A 20,476-nucleotide genomic window follows, 5' to 3' on the forward strand; every position below is an offset into this window, starting at 1 on the left:
GTTCCTGTTTCTCTTCTCTGCATCCAGAGCTGCTGGTGCATTTCCCAACGTCAGCAGCACCTGTCTGTCTGGGGCACCAAAGCAAGTGCAACTCTGATACTATCTACCACATAGGGTATATAGACAAAGAAACAAATTTAAGATGGAAATTGAGTGACTAAAATTTGGGGATCACTAGATCCAACAGAATGAGGAAATTATCAAACAATATCATTAATATCACATACAAGTAAAATTTTGCTGAAGATAATTCAAAAGTGGTTGCAGTAGTACACCGACAGGGAACTGCCAGAAATTCCAGCTGGATTCAGAAGATGTGGAACGAGAAGTATCACTGCTGATGTCAGATGGATTTTGGCTGAAAGCAGGGAATGCCAGAAAGATGTTTGCCTGTGTTTTATCGGCTATTCAAAGGCATTTGACGTGTGGGTCAATACAATTTATGGATAACATTGAGAAGAACAGGAATTCCAGAATAATTAATTGTGCTCATAAGGAACCTGAACGTAGGCTAAGAGGGAGTCGTTTGAACAGAACAAGGGGATACTGCGTGGCTGAAAATCAGGCAAGGTGTGTGTCAGGGTTGTATCCTTTCACCATACTTATTCATTCTGTATGCTGAACAAATAATCTGAGAAGCTGGACCATATGAAGAAGAACGGGGCATCAGGACTGGAGGAAGACTCATTAACAACCTGAGTTATGCAAATGACACAACCTTGCTTGCCAAAAGTGAAGAGGACTTGAAGTATTTACTGATGAAGATCAAAAACTACAGCCTTCAGTACAGATTACACCTCAACATAAAGAAAATAAAAATCCTCACACCGGGACCAATAAGCACCATCATGATAAACAGAGAAAATATTAAAGTTATCAAGAATTTCATTTTACTTGGGTTCACAACCAATGCCCATGGAAGCAGCAATCAAGAAATCAAATGACGTATTGCATGAGGCAAACCTGCTCTTTAAAGTGTTGAAAAGCTGAGATTTCACTTTGAGGACTAAGGTGCGCCTGACCTAAGCCATGGTATTTTCAATTGCCTCATATGCATTCGAAAGCTGGACAATGAATAAGGAAAACCAAAGAAGAACTGATGCATTTGAATTACAGTGTTGGTGAAGAATATTGAATATACCATGGACTGCCAGAAAAATGAACACATCTGTCTTGGAAGAAGTACAGCCAGAAAGCTCCTTAGAAGCAAGGATGTCAAGGCATCATCTCACATGTTATCAGGAGGGATCAGTCCCTGGAGAAGGATATATGCTTGATAAAGTAGGGGGTCAGTGAAAAAGAGGAAGACCCTTGTCATGAATTGAATTGTATCCCAACAAAAAGTCTGTCAAATTGGTTTGCTCATGATTCCCAGTATTGTATGATTGTTTATCATTTTGTTATCTGATGTGATTCCCCTATCATTATGATGTTAATGTAAATCCTATCATTATGTTAATGAGATGAATTAGTGGCAGTTATAGTGATGAGATCTACAAGATGAGATAGCGTCTTAAGCCAACCTCTTTTGAGATATAAAAGACAGAAGCAAGCAGGGAGACATGAGGAGCTCATATCACCAAGAAGGCAACACCAGGACCAGAGCATGTCCTTTCCACCTGAAGTTCCTGTGCAGAGAAGCTCCTGGACCAGGGGAAGACTGATGACAAGGACTTACCTCCAGAGCTGACAGAGAAAGCCTTCCCCTGGAGCTGGCACCCTGGATTTGGACTTGTAGCCTACTAGACTGTGAGAGAATACATTTCTCTTCGTTAAAGGCATCCACTTGTGATATTTCTGTTATAGCAGCACTAGATGACTAAGACAACCCTCAGCGAGATGGATTGACACAGTGGTTGCAGCAATAGGCTCAAACACAGCAATGACTGTGAGGATGATGCAGTACCAGGAAGTGTTTCATTCTATTGCACACAGGGTTGCTATGAGTCAGAACTGACTTGATGGCACCTGACAACAACACATCACTGTATTATACATTTGTTACTTAAGGAGCCTTAACAAAATTAGCCCCAATAAGCTTGAACAATGAGGAAATTTACTATGTCACATGAAGGGAGTCCAGAGGTAATGCAGGTGGTGCCAGTTTCCAGTTGGCTTAGGCATTCTACAATGTCATCAAAGACACATGTTCTTTCCTCCTTTCCACGCTGCCATCCTCGGTCTTGGCTTTATCTTCAGGCTGGTTGCACGACTGCAGCAGTTCCAGGCCCAGGGGCAGAAAAGGGACCATTCCCCCTCCCCCGCCCTGTATCCCCTTAATTAGATAAAGGAAGCATTTCTCAGAAGACCTCCAGGGGGCAGCCTCTCATACTCATTTGCCAGAATTAGGTCATGTGACCTCTGCTAAACCAATCACTAGTGCTGAAGATGGGGTGGAGAGGAGGACCATGGGGCTAAGGTTAAAATTCCTCTTGTTGGTAGAGGAAGGACTGTGAACTCCATCCATGGTTTGAGGACCTACAGCAGCGAGACTCCTAAGAGATGCTCGAGATGGAAGGTAATGGTTTGGAAATGCCAATGGTGAGTGAGGAGCATGCAGAAGGCTCACATGTCTCTTTTGTGCAATTACTGAAAGGGATAGAACTAGCATTCCCGGTTGGAAGAGGTCTTGAGGGAAGCCATATAATCAGAAGAAAGAGTTTCAGTCCTTAAAAATCCCCAACCTCTTCAACTAAGTTCAGGCATTTCCAGTTCACTGGGAGCCTCCTCCCTGCTCATACCAGCTTTTGCTCAGACAAAGCCCAAAGCTGCCTTTGGGGTGACCTAGAGGATGCTCAGCATATTTCCCTGGCTGCACCAATCGCTTGAGCCCAGTTGCAAACACTAACAGAAAAATAAGTCTTGGTTTCCAGATTTCTACAACTTTACCTCCTCTGGCCTCTATTGTTGATGACTGGAAGGCCTCAGTTACTGGAAGAGGCGTCCTCTTGTGTAAACAATGCTGCCTCGTCCTGATGTCATGGCTCAGGATTTTATAACTTCCAGTTTCTAGCCTCTTCCATGGGACTTTCCAAGTGCTGCCTCTTTTCCCAAATTTAATACAGAAAATGAATTTGAAGTAATAGAAATTTAGAGCAGAAAGAAAATATATAAGAACTCTTTCAGTTATTTGAACAATTTTAATAAAGTTGATGGAAGACCAAAAAGATGATTGGTGGAATGAAAGGCTAAGGAAATAATAAGTATCAAAACAGTCATTATTATTATGTGGGGCTTACTAATGGCCCAGGCACTGTACTGATCAGTCCATATGACCTTATCTAACTAAGACAGCACTATGAGTCAGGTGCTGTTATCTCCATAATACAGACTGGGGAGGCTGGAAGATCTGATTTGTTTGTAGTTTCCTGATTGACTGATTGGTTGATGTAATACTCAACTGCTGTGTGGAACTCATACTTCCACATAAAAAAAAAAAAAAGATAGATATGTTGTCCCTGTTTTGGTCTGTTCCCATAACCTACCACCAAATAACAACTACCAGGGTAGTGGCCTTGACATTTGACTATCTGCACCTCTCCCTTGGCTTCCTGGGTGGCTCTTGATCTACTCTCCCCCGCCTGTTTGCTCTCCTCCTCTTGGGAGATGAGACTGAGGTTTTTAGCATGTGCTAGATGGATTTCCCTGGGCCACCCAGGAAGTCGTAGACCCAAGAGGGATTAAAATGCCTCTCTACTGAGTGTCTCTTCAGGAGGGGACTAAATGATGGGAAATGAGCGTGAGGCGCCGTGTGAAGAAACTTGGGTCTGGGAGCTGCGAGGCCTCCTGAGGAAGTGGTCAGAGCCCACGCTCTGAGTCAATGCTCAGCTGAGGACAGACTTGGAGGGTCAATGTCCTGATGACCTGGAGAGTCTCCTCAACCATGATTAACTGGGGGAAAGCCAGGGGGAAGGTCCAGAGTGGGGCTCTGAATTTGATTGAGAGAATTGCTGATCAGTCACGTTGATAAATATCCCTGCAGCCTGGGTGATGGGGGTACTTTGGTGGGGAAGCAAGGCTGGAAATCCGGGATTCTGGAAGCAGACAGCTTGGGTTCAAATTTCACCTTTGGGGTGACTTCTGGCTCCAGCCAAGATGGAGGAGCCCCATTTGTCTCAGGTCTTCTCTCTTAGAACTAAAAGCCCTGGACATAACCCAACAGACAAACATACACAGACCCTCAGAGGCAAAATGAGCAAGGGAGATTGTTCAGAGAACTCGAGGTTGAGAAGTGACTCAGCAGTTAGCAGCTGAGTGCATTAACGTTTGCATCACTCAGAGACAAATAATGTGTAACAGAGATAATTTAAAATAAGAAATTTTTTAAACCAGGTGCTGGGAGACCAAATGGGAACACTAAGACACCACTGAGGTGGAAAAGGCAGATGGCAGGATCTGGCCAGGGCTGGAGGACAGGGCAGGAGGGCAGGGCAGAGGTTGGGGTTGTGAGAATTTGGAAGCTTAGAGAGAGGGGTCCTGTGGAGCTGGGACCCAGATCCCTAAGGAAACCAAACTGACTGAAGGACCATTGCTGCTCATGGGGACAGGAGGCCACAGAAAGAAGCCACCTCTGTCTTCTCATGCCTTGCAGCTGGCTCCCTCTAGCACCCCCTGTTGGCAGAGCCTGGCAGGGAGCAGCTGGCTGCTGAACTCATGGTCTACAGACTCCTTCTCCAGTTTCATGACACGGAGCACAGAAGGGCAGCTCAGGGCTCAGAGATAATAGCTTAGTAACCAGCACAGGCATTGTTCTGTGATTTGGGGATCTAGGCCCACTTCTGCCCATACCTGCTGCCAGGACCTTTCAGAGCCTTGGTTTCTTCATCTGTAACGTATGGCACTAGTAATAGAAACAGAAGTCAACTATGCAAGCTCAGTATCCTGTGTGTGGGACACAAGGTAATGTCTGCTCTTTTGTGCTTCCGGTGAACAGTGGCAGCCCAGAGCGAGAAGGTGACCTTGAGACTGAGAAAGAACACAAAGAAGGTCCACAATGCAGGAACGTTCTCAGATTCCTGGGCTCAAATCCCTGCCTAAGGTGAATCCCTGTGTGACCTTGTGAGTTGAGAGCCACCCAGCTGAATTGTGAAAAAAAAAAAAAAAAGGAGTCCGCAAATGCCTGGAGATTTCTGATGGAACTGAGGGATCCCAGATGGGCACAGAACTTACACACACACTGCAAAGTGCTTTTCAAAGGACTGGGGCTGCCGCTTCCATATTCAGCCAACCTGGAGTAACAGAAACCACCTCCTTCGCCAGAGTTGCAGTTCATTTGTACAGTGCCGGCCATTTCTGCAAATGTTTGACCCATTTGGAAATCCAACCCAGAGGAAAAGCAAACAGGGCCTTTTATTTGGGCAATGGCACTGATGGTCAATGGCAGTGACACTTCACCTATTGTAACTTATTGAACGTGTCCAATAAGCAAGACGTAGAAAGGATGTGTATGTTTTGTTTTCTTTCTAAACATCTCAAATCTAGGGAGGAAAAAAATGTATAGATGCGTGAAGAGTAAAGAGGTGTGAGACTAATCGTCCCCTGAGGCAGGGATAGGGTCCCCTTTATGGCTGTGGTCCCCAGAACACAGCACCAGCCCGGACTGTGGTACAAAACAGCAAACCAAACCTGTTGCCATTGAGTCAATTCGGACTCATTGCGACCCTGTGAGAAGAACTACCCCCATATAGTTTCTAAGGCTATAAATCTTTACAGGAGCAGACTGCCACATCTTTCTCCCACAGAGCAGCTAGAGGGTTCGAACTGCCAGCCTTTGGGTTAGCAGCTGAGTACTTTAACCACTGTGCCAATAGGACTCCTGTAGTAGGTAGTACCCCTGCTGCTGTCGACTTGATTCTGACTCATAGTGACCCTATAGGACAGCGTAGAACTACCCCATACGGTTTCCAAGGAGTGACTGGCGGATCTGAACTACCAACCGTTTGGTTTGCAGCCTGAGCTCTTAACTATTGGTGGTAAGTAGTAGGTCTCGGTAACTCCTGGGTGGATGGAGAGCCCCAGAGGTAGGCAGATCACGGCGCCAAGGAGGGGCGGGTATACAGAGGATCCATACAGCTCCATCTCATCTCAAAACATTGCTGTGTCCTTTACAAGCCACACACTTAATCTTTTTGCTGTTCATTAACTCATGCCATCAACATGCCAGGGGGTTGTTAAAGAAGAGCAATCCAACTTTTAAATAAAATGATCAATTAGCACCAACTTATCTTTTCAAAAAGATTGAGATAGCTTTTCATTAAATGTTGTTGTTAGGTGCCATCGAGTTGGTTCCCACTCATAGCAACCTGAGTATGACTGAACGAAACATTGCCCAGTCCTGTGCCATCCTCACAATCGTTGCTATGCTTGTGCCTACTTTCATAAAGTAGGACTGCTAATATATTAGGGGGAGAGAAAGAGACAGACAGACACCAAGCGGGGAGGGAGACAGAGACAGAGAGCAGGAAGAGGAGAAGGAGAAAGAGAGGGAATCAGAGCTGGTACCCCCCCGGGCCTAAGAGAATAAGGGGAAAGAGGTTAGCAGGACTCAGGAAAGAGTTGTATACAAGTGGCCCCTCTGAGAGGGGCAATGACCTTTCGTTGAGGGACACACTGGCCCTAGGTGACTTCACAGAAGGGACATCCCAGGAGGGAGAGGAATAAACCTGATCCTCTTGCTCCATCCTCCCCATGGGTTCCTCTGGGTGCTCCTATTGGTTGAGCTCCACCAGAGGCCAGAGGGTGAGGCACCAAGGTCTGGGTCCATCACAGGCCAGCCAAGGATGAAGGGTGGTCTGGAAGGGTAATGAAGGGTACATCTTTGCATCCTGCATTCTTCCTACGTCCATGTTTCATCCATTCCCTGCCATCCATCTTCACTGCCACCATCTGCCTCATTGATTCTTGCCTGGGTTATTGTCACAGCTCCCAGACTGGCTTCCTTCCCCCAGCCTCACTCTCTCCCACCCCACCTTACAGAAGCCTAGAAACCAAGTATCCTAACACACACCCCTGATCATGCTGCTGCCCTGTTCAACAACCTCTTCCAGTGGGTCCATTACTACACGGCCTGTCCCCGGGGCTTCCCAGCATCCCACCCTCACCTCTCCAGCCTCCTTGCCCATTTGTGCAGCCACCACCCTGAGGGCCAGGAATCCCCAGGAAGTGTCCAGGCAGTTTCCCCTTTGTGCCTCTGCATATGCTGCTCCTTCTGGCTGGAACCCCTCCCCTGGTCTCTGAAGGTTCCACTGAGGGTCACTTCCTCCAGGAAGCCTCCCCTGATCTCTAAGTCTGCATCAGGATGCTATTCTCGGTGCTTCCATGGCATCTCAACCCTTGCAAATGGTGATCTTAGGTAAATGACATTTGTGTAGCAGGTAGGTGTGGACATTCCCGTTGGGGACATGCTGGGCAGTTCCTGGTAATCCGCACTCGTCATTTGCTTTCTAGGAGTGGCCTGGGCATCTGGACTGGGTTTGGTGCAGAGGCAGGCACTGTGCAAAGGCATTTAATGGACTCAGCTCTGCTTACTAAGAACTCCAATCAGTTGTTTTGCTGGTTTCAGCAAATGCATTGTCCTCCAGCCATCCACCCTGCACAGTCCATGCCCTGAACCTTTGCCCCTGGAACCTACAGTGGCTCAGGTGACTATCAGTGCCCCCTCAGTCAGGTGGTGGCTGGCCAGCCTGGAGGGGGAGGCAGGGGAGGCTATTGAGTGTCCTCAGCCTCAGAATGCATCCCAGAGCCCTCGCCAGCAGCGGGACACCCAGACTGGGCTTGGATCAGGTCCTGATTTAGAGCACAGTGAAGCCTCTATTCTGAAAACCGACTCATTTGGGGCATTCGTGTTTCAACTGGTTTGTGGTCATATCCAAGCTGTTCAATTTCACCTAAATCAGCAGCGCTCAGGGTGTTGGTCTCAGCCCTGTGGGCTCAGTGACCATCAGTGCCAATTACATGAAATGCCATTTGCCACGGCAATCCTACCTTCGCACAGGCCACAGGAAGAAAAAAGTTGTACATAAACTTTAATTGAAACCAAACCGAGACCACACGGCTCCTTTTGGGGGAGTCAAGCACAGCCTCTTTCCCATCTCCACTTCCTCTGCACGGTGTTGGGGCCAGTCCCACCCACAGCACGTCATGGATTTTGCACAATTCACCTTTGTTGGAATCCAGGTTCGAGTTCATTGAGTAGTTGGGTGAAACAACAGCCCGCTTGGGTGTTTGCATTTAGTGGGTAAACCCGGGCTATTCATCTGTGGACTACTGGCCTCTGCTGGGGGGATTTTAGCCTTTATGGAGGCACTTGTAGACTCCAGGATTATCAAAAATCAAGTTATAGTAACTGGCGTAGAAAGAGAGGGGGTGAAGGTGGAGTGACTGGATCAAGGGATATTGAATTACTTCTGAGACCAGTTGAATTCTAGAGCCTGTCTGGGTTTGGTGCACGTCGGTGGTGATGAAATTGATTGTCAATCAATCTGCCAGAAGTTTCTCTGGCCAGGTTCTGAGTCTGACCTGTTCTTTGGTGTATCTTTGGTTTTCTGTTGTGCAAAGGCTTGGTTAATATGGAACAAGAATTAGTGGTTAAGAGCATAATATTCATTACTGAAATGTCCATGACGGTTGATAGAGTTTTACATTATCATTCTGAGCAATATATTTTAAAGCTATATTTAAAATTTTTTAGTATGATGAAATGCACATAAAATCTATCATTTTAACCATTTTTACATGAACAATCCAGTGGCATTTAGGACATTCATAATGTTGTGCAACCACTATCTCTATCTAGTTCCAGCACGTTCCATCACTCCAATTAGTAGTCAGCAGTCCCTACTCCCTCTCCCCGGCCCCTGGCAATTACTACTATTTCTGTCTACCTATTTTGAATATTTTAATAGAAGGATTCATACAATATGCAACTTCTTTCATTTAGAACAATGTTTTTGAGGTTCACCCGTGTTGTAGTATGTATCAGAACCTTTTATGGTTGAATATTATTCCGTTCCACCATGCATCTGTCAGTTTGTTGTAACGTGGTGGCTTTTGTACTGCTGTGATGCTAGAAGCTTTGCCACCAGTATTTCAAAGGCCAGCAGGGTCACCATGGTGGACAGGTTTCAGCAGAGCTTCCAGACTAGGAAAAAATTGGCCGGTGAAAACCTTATGAATAGCGGCAGAACAGTGTCTGATATAGTGCCAGAAGACGAGCCCCTCAGGTTGGATGGAAGGCACTCAAAATATGACTGGGAAAGAGCTGCCTCATCAAAGTAGAGTCGATCTTAATGATGTGGGTGGAGTAAAGCTTTCAGGACCTTCATTTGCTGATGTGGCATGACTCAAAAGGAGAAGAAAGAGCTGCAAGCATCAATTAATAATCAGAACATGGAATGTACAAAGTATGAATCTTGGAAAACTGCAAGTTGTCAAAAATTAAATGGAATGATTGGAGATTGATATCCTAGGCATTAGTGAGCTGAAATGGCCTGGTATTGGCCATTTTGAATAGGACAATTATATGGTCTACTATGCAGGGAATGACAAATTGAGGAGGAATGGCATCACTTTCACTGTCGAAAAGAACATTTCAAGATCTATCCTGAAGTATGTTGCTGTCAGTGATAGGATAATATCCACATGCCTGCAAGGAAGACCACTTAATACGACTATTATTCAAATTTATGCACCAACCACTAATGGCAAAGATGAAATAAGTAAAGATTTTTTACCAACTTCTGCAGTATGAAATGGATCAAACATGCAATCAAGATGCATTGATAATTACTCATGACTGGAATGCAAAAGTTGGAAAAAGAAAAAAGACCGGTAGTTGGAAAATTTGGCTTCAGTGATAGAAATGACGTCAGAGATCGCATGACGGGATTTTGCAAGACCAACGACTTATTTACTACAAATACCTTTTTTCAACAACATAAACGGTGACTGCACATGTGGAACTCACCAGATGGAAAACACTGGAATCAAATAGACTACATTTGTGGAAAGAGACAATGAAAAAGCTCATTATCTTTACTTAGAACAAGGCCAGGGGCTGACTGCTGAGCAGACCATCAATTGCTATAGGCAAGTGCAAGTCGAAGGTGAAGAAAATTAAAACAAGTCCGAGAGAACCAAAATATGAACTTGAGTATATCTCACCTGAATTTAGAGACCATCTCAAGAATAGATTTGACACACTAAACATTAATGACCCAAGACCAGACAAACTGTGGGATGACATCAAGGCCGTCAAACATGAAGAAAGCAAAAAGACAGGGAAGAAAGAAAAGAACAAAATGGATGTCAGAAGAGACTTTGAAACTCGCTCTTGAAAGTAGAGTAGCTACAGCGAATGGAAGAAATGATGAAGTAAAAGAGCTGAACAGAAGATTTCAAAGGGCCGCTCCAGAAGACAAAGTATTATGACGAAATGTACAAAGACCTGGAGTTAGAAAACCAAAAGGGAAGAACGTGCTCAGCATTTCTCAAGCTGAAAGAACTGAAGAAAATACTCAAGCCTCAAGTTACAATTTTGAAGGATTCTTTGGGCAAAATATTAAACAATCAAGGAGGCATCAAAAGAAAATGGAAGGGATACACAGAGTCACTGTACCAAAAAGAACTGGACCAACCACTTCAGGAGGTAGCATATGATCAAGAACCAATGGTACTGAAGGAAGAAGTCCAAGCTGTACTGAAGGCATTGGAGAAAAACAAGGCTCCAGGAATTGACGGAATACCAGTTGAGATGTTTCAACAAATTTATGAGCGCTGGAGGTACACTTCTCTAAGCCAAGAAACTTGGAAGACAGTTACCCAGCCAACCGACTGGAAGAGGTCCATATTTGTGCCCATTTCTAAGAAGTGTGATCCGACAGAATGAGGAAATTATAGAACAATATCATTAATATTGTGCACAAGTAAAATTTTGCTGAAGATAATTCAAAAACAGTTCCAGCAGTACAGTCACAGGGAACTGCAAGGAAGTCAGGCCAGATTCAGAAGAGGACATGGAACAAAGGATATCACTGCTGATGTTAGATGGATCTTGGCTGAAAACAGAGATTACCAGAAAGTTAATTTCCTGTATTTTATTGACTATGCAATGGCATTAGACTCTGAGGATCATAGCAAATTATGGATAACACTGCTTATCCATAACTTAATTGTGCTCATGAGGAACCTGAACATAGACCAAGAGGCAGCTGTTCGAACAGAACAAGGAGAGACTGCGTGGTCAAAAATCAGGAAAGATTTGCCTCAGGGTTGTATCCTTTCACCATACTTATTCAATCTGTATGCTAAGCAAATAATCTGATAAACTGGACTATATGAAAAAGAACCCAGCATCAGGATTGGAGGAAGACTCATTAACAACCTGTGATATGCAGCTGACACAACTTTGCTAGTTGAAATTGAAGATTACTTGAAGCACTTCCTGATGAAGATCAAAGACTACAGCCTTCAGTACAGATTACACCTCAACATAAAGAAAACAAAAATCCTCACAATTGGACCAATAAGCAGCACCATGCTAAACGGAGAAAATACTAAAGTTGTCACGGATTTCATTTTACTTGGATCCACAATTGACGCCCATGGAAGCGGCGGTCAGGAAATCAAATGATGTATTGAACTGGGCAAATCTGCTGCAAAAGACCTCTTTTAAGTGTTGAAAAGCAAAGATGTCATAAGGTGCACCTGACACTAGCCACGGTATTTTCAATCATCTCATATGCACCTGAAAACTGGACAATGAATAAGAAAGACCAAAGAATTGACATATTTGAATTACGGTGCTGGTGAAGAATATTGAATATACCATGGACTGCCAGAACAGCTAACAAGTCTGTCTTGGAAGAAGTACAGCCAGAATGCTCCTTGGAAGTGTTATGGATTGAATTGTGTCCCCCCAAAATGTGTGTCAACTTGGCTAGGCCATGATTCCCAGTACTATGTGGCTGTCTACCATTTTGTGATCTGATTATCCTATGTGTTATAAATCTAATCTCTATGATGTCAAGGAGGCAGGATTGGAGGCAGCTATGTTAATGAAGCAGGACTCAATCTACAGGATTAGGTTGTATTTTGAGTCAATCTCTTCTGAGATATAAAACAGAGAATGGAGCAGAGAGGGGGGGTACCTCATAGCACCAAGAAAGAAGAGCTGGGAGTGAAGCTCATCCTCAGTGGGTCACTACACTGAGAACCTCCTAGACCAGGGAAGACTGATGATAAGGACCTTCTCCCTGAACCGACAGAGAGAGAAAGCCTTCCCCTGGAGCTATTGCCCTGAATTCGGACTTCTAGCCTTCTAAACTGTGAAAGAGTAAATTTCTGTTTGTTAAAGGCATCCATTTGTAGTAGTTCTGTTATAGAGCACTAGATAACTAAGGCAGCGAGGATGGCGAGGCTTTGTCTCATACTTTGGACACATTATCAGAAGGCACCAGTCCCTGGAGAAAGACACATGTTTGGTACGGGAGAGGGTCAACAAAAAAGAGGACAACCCTCAACAAGACAGACTGACATAGTGGCTGCAACAATGGAGTAAAACATAGCAATAATTGTGAGGATAGCATATGGCCAGGCAGTGTTTTGTTCTGTTGTACATGGGGTCGCTACAAGTCAGAACCAACATCACGGCACCTAACGACAACAACAATACTCTATTGTAGGATAGACCACATTTTTAAAATTCATTCATTGTTGAATATTTGGGTTGTTTCCACATTTTGGCTATTGTGAATAATGCTGCAATGAACATTTGTGTAAAAGTTTTCATTTGAACACTTGTTTCCCTTCTCTTAGGCATATACCTAGGTGTGGGATTCCTGGATCATAGGGTAATTCTATGTTCAACTTACTGAGGAACCTAGAAGTACCATTTTTAAAGGAGTCTTTGTTAGCCTACCCACTAAATGTGGGGATATCCTGATGAAAAGTGAAAAAAATACTGTCACCTTTCCTAGAGGAAACAAATATCTGGCTAGCTAAATGATTATCAGAAGGTTCTTGAGCATAAGCTCCATGAAGGAAGGGAATTCAGCTTGGTGTCCCCAACATCTAGAACAATGTTTGGCATGCATAGTAACATCATTAATATTAGCTAGATAAGTTGTTGGCAATACTTAAAAATGGGGGATTGTGTTGAAATAACCCCTGGTGAGATAGGGAGAATGCCCCACCCCTGCCTTCTTTGGAAGGTTCTATGACAGCAAAGGATCTTGTAGTGGCATTGTCAGGCAAGGGTGTGTGGGATGAGGTCTTTCTGGTGGTGTATGGGGAGGTCAGGGGAAACCTGGAATCTGGCTATCCTGATGGCACGCAGGGCTTCGTACCAATCCACTACTGACCTACTTCCACAATTCCACGCAACAAACATGGTAGCTACATCTGCCAAAACACTTGGCATCTTCCTAAGACTTTCTATGAAACAAGCAGAACGAGTACTATTGGTCCCTTTTACAGAGGAATTAACTGAGGCTCAGGAAGGCTCGGAGAATCCCCTAACCATGCAGTTGGCTGAGGTGAGAGCTTTGGAGCTCATGTCTACCCAGTTGCCCCTGAGTGTCAGGAAGGAGGGGTCTGACTGTCCCTGGGCCAGTCATCAAGGTTACAAATAATCACCCAGTCACCATGGGCCCTCCTCTGTGGACTGTTTTGGATTTTCACGTGTTTTCAGATGGCATGGTGGTTTTAGAACATGACCCTCTTCCCTTGGGTCTGTGTTCCCTTCCTGTTTACCCTGGCTTGCTTGGTGACAGCTTCTAATAAAGAGAAGACAGCAGAAGTGACACCTTATTTCCAGGACAGGTCATGAAGGTGCTGTGGCTTCCCCCAAGCCCTCTATCTTGGGACACTTGCTTATAGAACCTGACCACCCCACTGCGAAGAGCCAGGCCACACAGAGGTCACTGCTGGGTTCTGGCCAGCAGCCACTGCTGAGGCCCAGGCATTCCCGTGCCCGCCTTGACATAGGGGTACACAACTCCACAAGTGACGCCAGTCCTGTCTTTGAGCCAGCCCAGCAGACGCCACGCCGAGTAGCGGCTGCCAAAGTTGTAGATTCATAAGCAAAATAAAGGTCAGTGTTTAGTTTTGGGGTGGTTTGTAACCTAGCAATAGATAACAGGAGCAGAGGACATGGCCTCTTGTGAGACCTGAGTTCCAATCTTTTCTCTGTGCTCTCTTCAACTTGTGTTAAATTCACGTCTCCAAAGCTGCAGCCTGGCTTCCCCTCATTCTGTGATTTCATGGATTTAATAAATAAAAGTTAATAATCATTTGCCACACTTGGGGTGAAGCTTCGATTCTCTGTGCTTGGCTTCCTCATCTATAAAAAGAGGAGACTAATGTGCTGTTTCTCACAGGGAACTCAAAATATTTAGTGAAACCATTCACTTTTCACCAGGACCACAGGCAGTACCTGTGGAGGGCAGACCCTTAGGGTGGCCCCGTGACCCCCCTGGTGTCCACGCCCTGGGTGGTTCCCTCTCTGAGTGTGGGTGGGACTGTGACTTGCTCCTGACGTGGAGAGTATAGCCTGGAGGTGGGCTCTACGTGTGTGATTACGTGGTTATGTTATGTAAGATCAGAGCATCCCTTTTGCTGGCATCGCTCTCACCCTTGTTGGCTGTGAAGAAGCAAACATCCATGTTGGGGAACCCCATGTGGAAGGAACTGTGAGGCCTCTTGGACCTGAGGGTCACCTCTAGCCAACAGACAGTTAAAACAACAACAATAAAAATCTGAAGATCTCCCAAGGAACTAAATTCTGCCAAAGCCTGAGTAAGGAAGGAAGTGAAACCTTCCCCAGCCAAACGTTCAGATGAGACCCCAGCCCCAGCTGACACCTTGATTACAGTGGTACAGCGGACACAGCCAGGCCATGCCCATACTCCTGCTCACAGGAACTGTGAAATAAGGAATGAGTGGTGCTGTATGCGGCGATGTTTGTGGAGGTTTGTTTCGCAGTAATGCGCCACCTTAATCCATGTCACCAGTGGGTCTCATGTGGAGGTTGCATGAGCCCCTCTGGTCTCCTGGCTTCCACCCCTGAACCCCTGTCTTAGTCTCCTGGGGCTGCTGTAATAAAATGCCACAACCCGGGTGGCTCATAAGAACAGAAATTTATTGTCTCACAGTTCTAGAGGCTGGGAGTCTGAGATCAGGGTGCTAGCCCTGTCGATTCCTTGGAAGGCTCTGAGGGAGAATCTTTCCCACACCTCCCAGCTAGCTTCTGGTAGCCCCAGGTGTTCCTTGGCTTGCAGATGCGGTATAACTCTGTCGTCACATGACTGTCTTTCCTCTGTCTCTCTATGTCTCTTCTCTTCTTTTATAGGACACCACTCAGATTGGATCAGGACCCACACTATTCCAGTATGACCCCACGCTAACTTAACTGATAACATCTTCAAAGACCCTATTTCCAAGCAAGGTCACTGAATTGTATCCTTCCAAAAAGATATATGGAATTCCTAACTCCTATTCCCATGAATGTGACCTTGTTTGGGGAAATAGTGTCTTTCTTTAAAGATATTATCAGTTAAGTCATACTAGAGTAGGGTGGGTCCTAGTCCTAATCCTTTCTGAACGGTGTCTTATAAAGGGGGAACAGACATGGAGAGAAACACACAGCGGAAAGACACCACATGAGGATCCGTCTATAAGCCAAGGAACACCAAGGATCGCCAGCACCACCAGAAGCTAGGAGAGAGGCTTGGAACAGCTCCTCTCTCAAAGCCCTCCGAAGAAATCAACATGTCTGATACCCTGATTTGGACTTCTGGCCTTCAGGATTGTGAAATGATAAATTTCTGTCCTTTAAAGCCACCTAAAAAAAAACTAAACCAAACCCAGTGCCGTCGAGTTGATTCTGATTTATAGCGACCCCATAGGACAGAGTAGAACTGCCCCATAGAGTTTCCAAGGAGCGCCTGGCGGATTAGAACTGCCGACCCTTTGGTTAGCAGCCATAGCACTTAACCACCACGCCACCAGGGTTTCCTTAAAGCCACCTACTTTGTGGTATTATAGTAGCAATAGGAAACTGTAACGGTTAAGATTGTGGGTCAACTTGGCTGGGCCATGATCCTCATATGATGGTGTGAACACTTCCGTGATGAGATTTGATATTATGTGATCACCTCCATGATGGGATCTGCTGTGAGCAGCCAACCAGTTGAAAGGGAGTTTCCCTGGGCGTGTGGCCTGCATTGAATATAAGTGGATATTCTGGCAAGGCTTGTGGGCTTTTGCTCGTTCTGGATCCTGCAGCTGGCTCCTGTTCATCTGATCTCTGGTTCTTGGGACTTGAGCTAGCAGCTTACCTGCAGTCTTGCCTGCCAATCTTTGGGATGCGTCGATCTTAGTCTATGAACAAAAGCCCTGCTCTCTGACCTGCTGATCTCGGGTTTGCCAGCCCCTGTGGCTACGTGCATCAGGAGAAGCCTGACCCATGGACTTGGGTTCAAGCCTCTACAACAGCATGACCCATTTCGTTGGTATAAATCTCTCTCTCTCTCTCTCTCTATGTATATGCTTTACTGGTTTTGCTTCTCTAAAGAACCCAGCCTAAGATAGAAACTAAGACCGTCACGTTCACAGGTCCAGGGGTTAGGACTTCAACATATCTTTTGGGGGACACAAGCTCCGGTCCACTTTGCATTCACCTGTCCCTCTCCCTGGAATGTTCTTCCCCAAACCTCCTCAGCTGAAATGGTCCCTGAAGGCCTCCTCTCCCCAATCCACACCCCCTTTCATTTTCATCACAACTTGTTGATTTGCAAATCCCCATTAGGCTGTGAGCACCAAGAGTTCAGGCACTTTGTCCTGTTTGCTGCTGTAGTCCAATGCCTGGGACACTCTCTGACACATGGTAGGTGCTCTGCAAATCCAGGTGGACTGTTCAAAAGCCACCCACTGAGCAAGCCACGGAGAGAGTCACCTTGAGCTCCACCCCATGACCTCTGAGCTCCGTGCTCTGCAACTCCTCCCTCCTTGCCCTTCGTCCACATGCCCTTACTCCTACCCTGTGGACTCAGACCCTCAGGGCAAGATGCAAAGCCCCCACCCTCACCTTAACTAACAGACCCATGTAAGATGTCTGGGGTGTTTGTATTTTAACAGATAAATGAACTAAACAACGACCTATGTCAGGGAGCTGGTCAGGGGGTGACTTTTGTGTCTGGGGTGCAAACCTCTCACCACTGAAATCACTCGAGTGTTATGGAAAGGGACCATTCAATTAGTCTGTGGCTCAGGCAGAGACGAGATCCTTGTCACTGAGCATATGACTCGGCCTCTTCTGCTTTCTTGCCTCCTGGCTGCCTGAAGCTGGGGAATGAAGAGACTCAGCTTTCAGCCCAGAGCCTGGGGGATGGACAGACCCATGCCTCGTAGCACTAGTGCTGGCGACCTGGCAGGAAGTGCCCACCCAGAATTAGAGTGTCAGCAAAAAAGACTCGAGGGCAGCAAGCAGCATGGCAGCTGTCCCCAACACAGTGCCCGTGCCTGGTGGACAGGAGCCCACGCACACCACAGGGCAGGCCCCTTGTGCAATGACAGACTTCTATGATCATAAATAAAGGGCAGAGTCCCAGAACACCCTGGAAACCCATGTGTTCACCACAGTCCTGGGCCTGCTGGGTGGAGGTGTTAGGTGAAGGGTCTGAGGCCTTCACACAGCAAGATGTGTGTCCTCTTCTAAGCACCCTAGGAAGGCACACAGGTGCAAGGGTGTGTCCCACTAGGAGGTGGAAAACTGTTTACTAGGCCTGTTGGTCAGTGAGGGATTGGCTAGAATCTGAGCCACCAAACCTGGGTGTGGCACTCACAGTAAAGGACATTACATGGCAGGAAAAGTCAGTGCTCAGATCCCTTCCCATCCCAAAGTGTGTTCTAGGCACTGGTTACATTGCACGGTGATGCCTGCTTTCTGGAAGCAAGTGCCACACCTAATAATAACACTTGGCAACGACAACAGATGTTTGTATATTTACTTCCTTATTTCGTTCCCACGGCACCTCCCACACAGACATGTACAGCTACTCACCCCACAAGTAACTCTCCAAGACCGTATACTTCCCACCTGCCATTCTACCTGAAGTCAGTCCACTCCTGGAGAGCCCCTGTGGCAGGGAGCTGGGGTGGCCTCTGGGAACCGGGGCAGCTCTATGTGCAGCACTGGAGTCAGTGGGGACTGAAGCGGCCCTATCCCTCCCCTCTGGGAGCTTGTGGTCTACAGTATTACTCAGAGAATCCCACAAATAGAAGATCTCCACCCGTGGCAAGCATGAGAGAGGGAAAACGTAGCTTGTGCGGCATTACTGTAACCTCAACTCGCAGACTGGCAAGCCTGGAGGTGGGACAGCCGAGAAGATGGAGGTCGGGTCTTGTAAACCCAGGGTCCCCCTCGGCATGAGACCTCCTTGGGGCCCAACAAAGGTAGGTCGGGAGGATGATTGAAAGGTTGGACAGTGGGAGAGGAAGGCAGCGACACAGCCCAGACCACAGGGGAGAGCATGTGAGGTCGCTCCTGTTTGGCGGCAGCCAGCACGTCCCTCTTCTGCACACGCATGTACAAACAGCTGCTCAACATGCACACATCTTCACCTAGCTGTGGCCTACTGACACACAGGCTTCCGCCTGGCTAGGGCTGCTGCGAGGGGAGCGGGGCTCCTGGGCTGCTCTCGCCATGTTGAAGCCCCTCGGGTGGTCTGCTGTGGGGCCAAGGTGCAGGGAAGTGTGAGTGTGTGAGAATGAGCGTATGAGTGTATATGAGTATGCATGTGTGTGTGAATACGAAAGTGTATGAGTGTGTGGGAGTGTGTGTGATTATGTGAGACTCTACACAACAGTGTGTCTGAGTCTGTGTGAGCATGTGAGTATGCACATGAGCATGAGTGTGCACAAGTGTGACTGCGTGTATGTGTGCATGGTTGTGTGTGTATGAGTGTGAGGACACGTGTGTGTGAGTGTCTGCATGTGTGTGACTGTGTGGCTGTCTGATAGTGTGCATGAGTGTATGAGGGCTGCTTATGTGTGTGTGTGCATGTGTGTGTGCTGTCTGTGTGTGCACGAGTATGAGTGTGTGAGGATTGCCTAAGTGTGTCAGTGACTGCATTGGTGAGTGAGCGTGCACGGGCATGTGTGATGTCTGTGTGTGTGTGTGTGCGTGGGTGTGTGCATGTGTGAGTGTGCATGGCATCTGATTATGTTGCATGAGTATGAGTCTGTAAGGATGTGCATAAGCGTGTGAGTGTGCACGTGTGTGGTGTGTGTGTGTGTGTGAGTGAGTCTTGAGGTCAAAGCACCTCAGCGCAGGTCCCAGAAGCAGATCTCGTGTACTCACGTGCCCACAGGCTGCTGCTCCCGGACATGCCATCAGCGAGCAAGGGAATTTCTGTGAAATACCAAGAACAACGTCAGGACACTTCCTGAAGGAAGCCCCTTCCTGTCAGAGGGGAGAAAACAACTCCCATAGTGTAGGTGGGACTGTTGGCACGGCTACCCCACACAGAGCTGCCCGGTGCTCGAGGAGAAGGTCAGAGGTATATCCCCAGTGGCCTGAAAACAGACTGGATTTCCTTTTCCTTTTAGATATAGAGTGATGTTGAAACTGTCTTGCTGAAACAGTGTACAAAATGCCTTTTCCCTTTTCTCTCTTTTTTTTTTTTCCTCATTACATCTCCTAATAACCCCAACAGGGTAGCAGCAAGGGGGAAATCAAAGCTTAGCGAGGTAAACTGATGTGTTCAACGTCGCAGTTGGTGGAGATGGCAGAAGTGTGATAAGACCCTGTGGGTTTGCTCTTCCACATGGCAAATCCCCCGAGATGCAGCAATGGGAATTTTCCATTGCAGTAAACCCCCCACATTAGGTTAGGTACACACCAGTGGGTCATGTCACTCTGAAAAATTAAATTCTTCTCTTTCTGCCTTTTGTTGTTGTTCTTAGGTGCTGTCGAGTCGGCTCCGACTTATGGTGACCTTATGTATAAGAAAATAAAACATTGCCGGGTCCTGCACCATCATCACGACCGTTGGTATGTTCGAGTCCATTGTTGTGGCCACTGTGTCAATCTATCTCATGGAGGGTCTCCCTCATTTTCGCTGACACTTTACTTTAAAAAAAAAAAAAAAAAAATTTTTTTTTTTTTTCTCTACTTTACCAAACCTGATGTCCTTCTCTGGTGCTTGGTCTTTCCTGCCTCTCAGTCTCTCTGAAATAAACCTTTTTAAACATCTAGTTGGCATTTTTGCCAGTTGCTTGACTGTATTATTTCTTCCCTTGTTTACTACAAATACTTACGTACCCGTTTGGAAACTCTGGTGGCCGTAGTGGTTAGGTACTACGGCTGTTAACCAAGAGTTCGACAGTTCGAAGCTGCCAGGCGCTCCTTGGAAACTCTGTGGGGTAGTTCTACTCCATCCTATAGGGTCACTATAGGGTCACTAGGAGTTGCAATCGA

The sequence above is a fragment of the Loxodonta africana genome, chromosome 21 (assembly GCF_030014295.1).
Source record: "Loxodonta africana isolate mLoxAfr1 chromosome 21, mLoxAfr1.hap2, whole genome shotgun sequence".
Classification (NCBI taxonomy): Eukaryota; Metazoa; Chordata; class Mammalia; order Proboscidea; family Elephantidae; genus Loxodonta; species Loxodonta africana.